We start from the raw sequence: 7,686 nt of genomic DNA on the forward strand, positions 1-7,686 counted from the left end.
CAAAAAAAACAAAACAAAACAACAAAAAACACTTTATTTTCATTTTATCTGCATTGGTGTTTTGCATGTATGTGGGTCTGTGGGAGGGTGTTGGATCCTGGAGTTACAGACAGTTTTGAGCTGCTATGTGAGTGCTGGGAATTGAACCTGGGTCCTCTGGAAGAGCAGTGACTGCTCTTAACCACTGAGCCATCTCTCCGGCCCCCAGCACAAAAGATTTTTAAACTTAGTTATAAAACAAACATAAAAATCAAATTAACATTTTTTCCTGATTAACACTTAAGAAGAAGAAATACTGTTCAGGGCTGCAGAGATGGCTCAGTGGTTAAGAGGACTGACTGCTTTTCAGAGAACATAGTTTTGATTCCTAGTACTCACATGGTGGCTCACAACCATCTGCAACTAAAATTCTAGAGATCGATCCAAAGCCCTCTTCTGACCTCTATGGGCACCAGACACACATGAATGTGTTATGCAAAGATACACATGCAGGCAAAAATACATACCCATAAGAAATAAAACTTTAAAATTAGTTTTATTTTCTTGAAAGAGTCTTACCTGTGTGGCCCTGGCTAGCCTGGAATTCACTCTGCAGACTAGGTTAGCCTTGAACTCACAGATATTCTTCTGCTTCTACATCCTAAGCGCCGGGACTGAAGGGTATATCACAGTGCCCTACCCATTTTTAAAAATGGCAAAGAGGGCTGTGGTTTATGTTGGCATCTGAGACAGATGTTAGGGAGTCTGCCGGCATGTGTGCTGGCTTGTTTCCAGTGCACTTCATTCCTTGCGTATCTGAAATCTCTCCTGAAAGATCCCAGGGCTCTGTTTCTGCCTGCCTTCCTGCTGCCATGATTGCCGGCTTGTAAATTGTCTCACTTTTAATCTTAGCTGATCTAGAACTCACTAGGCAGACCAGGCTGATCTCAAACTCATAGAGATCCAACTGCTTCTGCCTCCCTGAGTGCTGGGACTAAAGGCACACACAACCACACTTGGCAATGTGTGCGTGTGCGTGTGGGTGTGGGTGTGTGCGTGTGCGTGTGCGTGTGCGTGTGCGTGTGCGTGTGTGTGTGTGTGTGTGAGTGAGTGTGTGTGTGAGTGTATAACAAAAGTATGCAGTTGCCTGTAGAAGCCAGAAGAGCTCACACACACACACACACACACACACACACACACACACACACACACTTCACACACACTTTCCCCCCAGGGAGTAATATAACTTCCTGAAACTGGAGTTGAGGGAGGGTATGGGCCATTTGACCTAGGTGCTGGGAATCACTCTCAAGAAGAACAGCAATAGCTCTTAACCACTAAGCAGTCACTTCAGCTCCCACTTAAAAAACAAAACAAAACAAAAAAAACAACCAAAAAACCTTGATTTTGTGTGCATGTGGCTGCAAGCATGTCAAGGCACATGTGGTTGTCAGAGGATAACTTTTAGGAGTCATTCTCCCTTCTACCTTGATGAGAGAGGGTCCCTCTGTTAGATTTGTGCTTAAATTAAAGGCGCACTCTATGGAACATGAACCATGGAGAGCATAAAGAGTATATTAATCATAGAATTTATTATGATGAGAGAGTGAGAAACGGAAGAAAAGAGTAGGGCAGAGACAGAGAGAGAGGTACAGAAATGCGTAAGAGAAGAGGAAGAGGGGAAGAACGTAAGTGGGCAGGGGGTCTGTCTTTTAAAGGGGTCCTTTGCACCTGCGTGCAGACTGTTCCCATGGAACCCTGGGCTGACCAGGGTACTGCCTGAGTGGATTTTGCCAGGTAACAGGGGCAGGCCAGCATAATGCCTGAACCTTTCAATCCCACCTTTACTTATTATTAAAAAAAAAAAAGTGGGGTGTTAGACATGGCAGATTAAGGAATAAGGGCATCGAATTCTCGAGATTGCTTCCTGCTGCTGTGGGGGCGTTGACCATCTTTGGGGGACCCGAGAAGGTTGGGGTGCTGCCACATCCTGGGGTAGCTGGTTGTTTCATCGCAGTCCAGGCTGTATGGAACTCCCTGGCACCTCTTAGACATGGCAAAATGTTGGCAGAACAAAGGACAAGGTTAAGTTGAGAAAAAAAATTTTTTTCTTAGGTCCTGGCACTTGAGGGAAAGATTGTAAGATGAGGGAAGGGGTTCCCAAGGAGTCCCAATATGAGTAAAGGGAGTCCTGGGACCAGGGAAAGATTGAATAATATTTATTTGGAGTGAATCTGACCTGTTTGTTTGGATCCAATTCAGCTCCCTGGAATTTACAAGAATCCTTAGAAACATAAGCATTCGACACATTAGCATCATATTCATGTTAGAAGCAACTTGGCTGAAAGCATTAACACCCTCCTCTCTGTTGCTATACAATGGTACTTAGGCTAGCTGGCCTGCTAGCTTCCTGGTGATTCAGTCCCGTCTCCCATCTTACTGAAGGAGAGCTAGGATTACAGATACGCACCACCACAGCCAGGCCTCCCATCTCACTGAAGGAGAGAACTGGGATTACGGGTGTAATAGCTAGCTTTTTACTTGGCTTCTGGGGATTGAACTCAGGCAGTCAGACTTTCACAGCAAGTACTTTAAACCTATGAACCATCTTCCCAGCCCTGTTTTGCTCTTTGTAATGTACAGGGATCAGCACAGAGAAGAACCAATGTCACTAGTAGAATACCTCAGAAACCAAGGTGAATGGTGTAGCTCAGTGGTAGAGCAGTTGCCTAGCAAGCTCAAAGCTGTGGGTTTGATCCCCAGAACTACAATGAAACAAACAAACAAATCTTAGAAGCTGAATGAAACTGCTGTGGGTAAAACAAGATTTCACTTTTTTAGTTATAGGAATGCTAACTTCAGTTGCCAGAAAGGACCACTGACCAAGATGCCTGTGGTATAGAGAAATTTGATAACAGGTGTATGACACCACACCAAGATTTAAATTTAGTATGAGTTCCAGATGTGGTAGCACATGCCTTTAATACCAGCACTGCGGAGGCAGAGGCCGGTGGAACTCACTCTGGAGACCAGGCTGGCCTCCAACTCACAGAGATCCACCTGCCTCTGCCTCCTGAGTGCTGGGATTAAATGCACACACCACCAATGTCCAGCTTAATTTTTTTAAAGGTTTATTATATTTTTTAAAGATTTTATTTATTTATTATGTATACAACATTCTGCTTCCATGTGTATCTGCACACCAGAAGAGGGCATCAGATCTCATTATGGATGGTTTTGAGCCACCATGTGGTTTCTGGGAATTGAACTCAGATTTCTGGAAGAGCAGTCAGTGCTCTTAGCCTCTGGGCCATCTCTCCAGCCCCAGCTTAAAATTAAAAAAAAAAAAAAGTTTTATATTTATTTTAAATTTTGTGTATGAGTGTATTGCCTGCATATATGTTTGTGCACCATGTGTGTGCCCGGTATCAGAGGAGGCCAGAAGCATGGGATTCCTCTGGAGTTAGAGTTAAAGGTTTTTGTGAGCAGTATGTGGGTGCTGGGATCAAACCCATTCCTCTGCAGAAGTAACAAGTGCCCTTATTGCTGAGCCATCTCTTCACTCTGTACACATAAATTGAAAAAATATTAAAGATAAACCTCCTCAAAATCAAAGTGTGTTTATGAAGGAATTAGCTGATAAAATGGGAGTTAACTACATCCCTCTTTACTTCCTGCTTCAGTCACTTCCTTGTTTGACAGCAGCTTTTCCTTTATGTTTATCTTCTGGTAGTCACCCATGATCTACCAAAAATATCATGTTTAGTTTTATTTTCTGGCTTTTGTCATGCAGCCTTGCATGACCTGGCTGCTATGTAGACCAGACTGACCTCCAACTCAGAGATCAGCCTACGTCTGGCTTCCAAGTATTGGGATTAAAGGCATGTGCCACTATGCCCTGTTCCATGGTTAATTTAATTTTGTGTATTTTTCTTCAGTGCTGAAGATGGAACCCAGGTTCCTGTGCATGCTAGGCAATACTCTTATCACTGTCCTTCATAGTTGTTGGTTGAAATTAACTTTCATGAGACAATTTGCATAGTGAAAACAATGGGTTTCCTGGGCTCTGATTGCATGCCCACCAGACACCTGTTGAGTGCCCCTAAGCATCCAGGTGAGAAAAGACCCCTGAGCATCCAGCATGAGGGTCTGTTCGGTGAAAATGGCATTCTGTTTCTTCAAATTTGGAAATTCGAAGGACACAGGAGACAGCAAAGCTTTCCTTTTGTTTATTAAAGTGGCTATGTAGTGTATACCTGTTTGTATGTAGACATAGGTGTGTGTGTATATGTGTGTGTGTATACATGGAGGTCAGAAGTTGACTTCTGGTGTCTTCCTTAATCATTTCTCTACTTTTTTTTTTTTCGGTTTTTCAAGACAGGGTTTCTCTGTGTAGCTTTGGAGCCTATCCTGGCACTCGCTCTGGAGACCAGACTGGCCTCAAACTCACAGAGATCCACCTGCCTCTGCCTCCCGAGAGCTGGGATTAAAGGTGTGCACCACCAACGCCTGGCTTCTCTACCTTTTTATTTGAGACAGAGCCTCTCAATGGGACCTGGAGCTCACAGGCTCAGCAGACTGAAAGCCGGCAAGGCCCAGGATCCTCCAATGCTGGGAACACATTCAGGGGACCAATGCCCAGCTTTCCATGTGGGTGCTGAGGAACACACTCGGGAACTTCAGCAATTAAACCATCTCTCCATCTCTCCAGGTACTTAGCCAGCTTTCTTCTTCTTTCTTCTTTTTTCCTTAAAGATTTATTTATTTATTTATTTATTATGTATACAGTGTTCTGCCTTCATGTATCCCTGCAGTCCAGAAAGAAGAGGGCACCAGATCTCATTACAGATGGTTGTGAGCCACCATGTGGTTGCTGGGAATTGAACTCAGGACCTCTGGAAGAATGGGCAGTACTCTTAACCCCTGAGCCATCTCTCCAGCCCACCAGCTTTCTTATTATGTCTAGGAACTTGACTCTGGGTCAATGGGGGTCTTCCCTCCAAATTAAAGCTTTCTGAAAACACCTCCACAGACATACTTAACAGTTGTTTCCATGGTGATTTTAACAATTTGACAATGAAGATAAATACAGCTGGAAGGAAGGAAGGAAGAAGGAAGGAAGGAAGGAAGAAAGGAAGGGAGGGAGGGAAGGAAGAAAAGAGTGAGAAAGGGAGGGAGGGCAAAAACAGAACTATTCCCAGGACGATCAATAAAGACACTACCATAGTCAGTGGAGGAAACAGTACTTTTTTGTTTGCTTGGTTGGTTTTGGTTTCTTGACGTTTCTCTCTGTAGCCCTGGTTGTCCTGGAATTCACTAGGTAGACCAGGCTGGACTCAGACTGGAAGAGATCCACTTGCCTTTGCCTCCCAGGTGCTAGGATTAAAGGCGGGGTGGGGGGGGTGGGGGGTGGGGGGTGGGGGTGGGGGGTGGGGGGGGTGGGGTGTCTGTGTATCCCTGGCTGTCCTGGAATTCACTAGGTAGACCGGGCTGGACTCAGACTCACAGAGATTCACCTGCCTCTGCCTTTGAAGTGTTGGGACCAAGGGCATGTAACACCACTCCTGGCTCAACTTTTTTATAAATGGTACTGAATAGTACAGAAAAACAAAAATATTTGTGGAGGAAAATATAAACAAATAAAAATTAACTAGAAGTCAAGCAGATTTACTACAAAACTAAAATTGTAATTTCTCAGAAGAGGACATAAAAGGAAAATCTTAGTTTCCTTAGGACTGACAATGAATTTTTAAATATGATGCAAAAATTAAATCTAAAACCAAAAAATGACAAATTGGACTTCATCAAGATCAAAACCTTTTTTGTTTTCTTTTGTTTTTTTGAGATAGGGTTTCCTTGTATAGCTTTGGAGCCTATCCGCCTGCCTCTGCCTCCCAAGTGCTGTGGTTAAAGGTGAATGCCACCACCACCAACAACAAAATTAAAATTTTTACACTAACAAAGAAATCACAGATCTCATGAAAATATTTGCAAAATCTGCTTGACAAATTTTTGTTTTGCATAAAAATATCCTACAATTCAAGCCAGGCAGTTGCTAGCACCTTTAATCCTAGCACTGGGGAGGCAGAGGCAGAGGCAGACAGATCTATTAGTTCAAGACCTGGTCTACAGAGGGAGTTTCAGGCCAGGACAACACAGAGAAACCCTGTTTTCAAAAACAAAACAAAAACAGAAAAACCCTACAATTTGGTAAGACACCCTTGGCTACATAGTGAGCTTGAGGACAGTCTGGTATTTATGAGAACCTGTCTAAAAGAAAGACAACAAATCCAATTTAGAAAATGAGCAAGAGCTAGATGGAAATTGCATACCTATAGTTCTACCACTTAGGAAGGCTGAGGCAGGAGGATTGCACATTCCAAGCCAGCAGGGGCTATCTTGTGAGGCCCTGTCTCAAAAAACTAAAACAAAAAGATAAACTATGAAGGAGACTTGAATAACCACTTCATCAAAATGGCTAAGAAACATGTGTAACTAGTCATTAGAAAAATACAAATTAATACCACAGATCAGATAATACAGCCATGGGAAAACAATGACTAAAATTACTTCTTAATCTTACCAAGCTTTGGCCAGGCCTAGAGGAGCTGAAACTTGGGATCACTGGTGTTAAGGATATGCTACAAGTAGGTTGGGAAAAGAATAACACACTTGCCATATGACCCTACCATTCCTATGCTTGTATTATTTTTTTTTGGGGGGGGGAGTTCCATACAATGATTTGTACAGATATGTATGTATTCACTAAGTTTTATGTGTACTTGTCTCCAAACTAGAAACCACCCAAATTTCTACCAACAGAAAAAAACAAATTGTGTGGTATATCCATACTAAGGAACACTATTCACCTATAAAATGAAATGAATTGTCAATACAACATGGATACCTTAAAATATGCTACAAGGGGACTGGAGAGATGGCTCAGAGCACTGACTATTCTTCCAGAATAGTCCTGAGTTTTAATTCCCAGCATCCACATGGTGGCTCACAACCATCTGTAATGGTGCCCTCTTCTGGTGTGCACTGTTAGATAGTCAATGATAGACAAAATTTAAAAAAAAAAAATGCTACAAGAAGGCAGGTGCTACCTCCCTCTTAAATAGGATCCCATATTGACTAATTCTAATATATAAAATTCAACAGACTGTTAACCACAGTAATGACAAAAGATACTTCTGCAGGTAATGTAAACCTTTACCATATTGTTTTATGGAGATGAGGTTCCATAAATTATCAAAACATATCAAATTGTCCATCACAATTGCACTTTATTGTGTCAATTATACCTCAATAAAACTGTGACGGAGCTGATACGCTGAGCTTCTGCGGTCCCTGAAGGCTGCCAAGTCCAGGAGTTCAAGGCCAGCAAATAGAGAGATCTGGTCTTGTCATTTTCCATTTACTTCTTTACTTTGGTTTTTGACACAGTGTCTATGTAATCCTGGCTGGCTTGGAATTTGCTTTGTAGACTGGCCTTGAATTCTCAATCCACCTTAAGGTGTGTGGCACCGTGCATAGCTCCAATGCATTCACTTATTATTTTTGGAGACAGGCTTTTCCTGTATAGCTCTGACTCTGACTGTCCTGAACTTGATCTGTAGACCAGGTTGGCTCTGAACTCGAGATGGGCCTGCCTCTGCATTCTAAATCCTGGGATTAAAAGGCCAGTGCTACCATCACCCAGCT

This window comes from Cricetulus griseus, chromosome 7, assembly GCF_003668045.3.
Source record: "Cricetulus griseus strain 17A/GY chromosome 7, alternate assembly CriGri-PICRH-1.0, whole genome shotgun sequence".
NCBI lineage: Eukaryota > Metazoa > Chordata > Mammalia > Rodentia > Cricetidae > Cricetulus > Cricetulus griseus.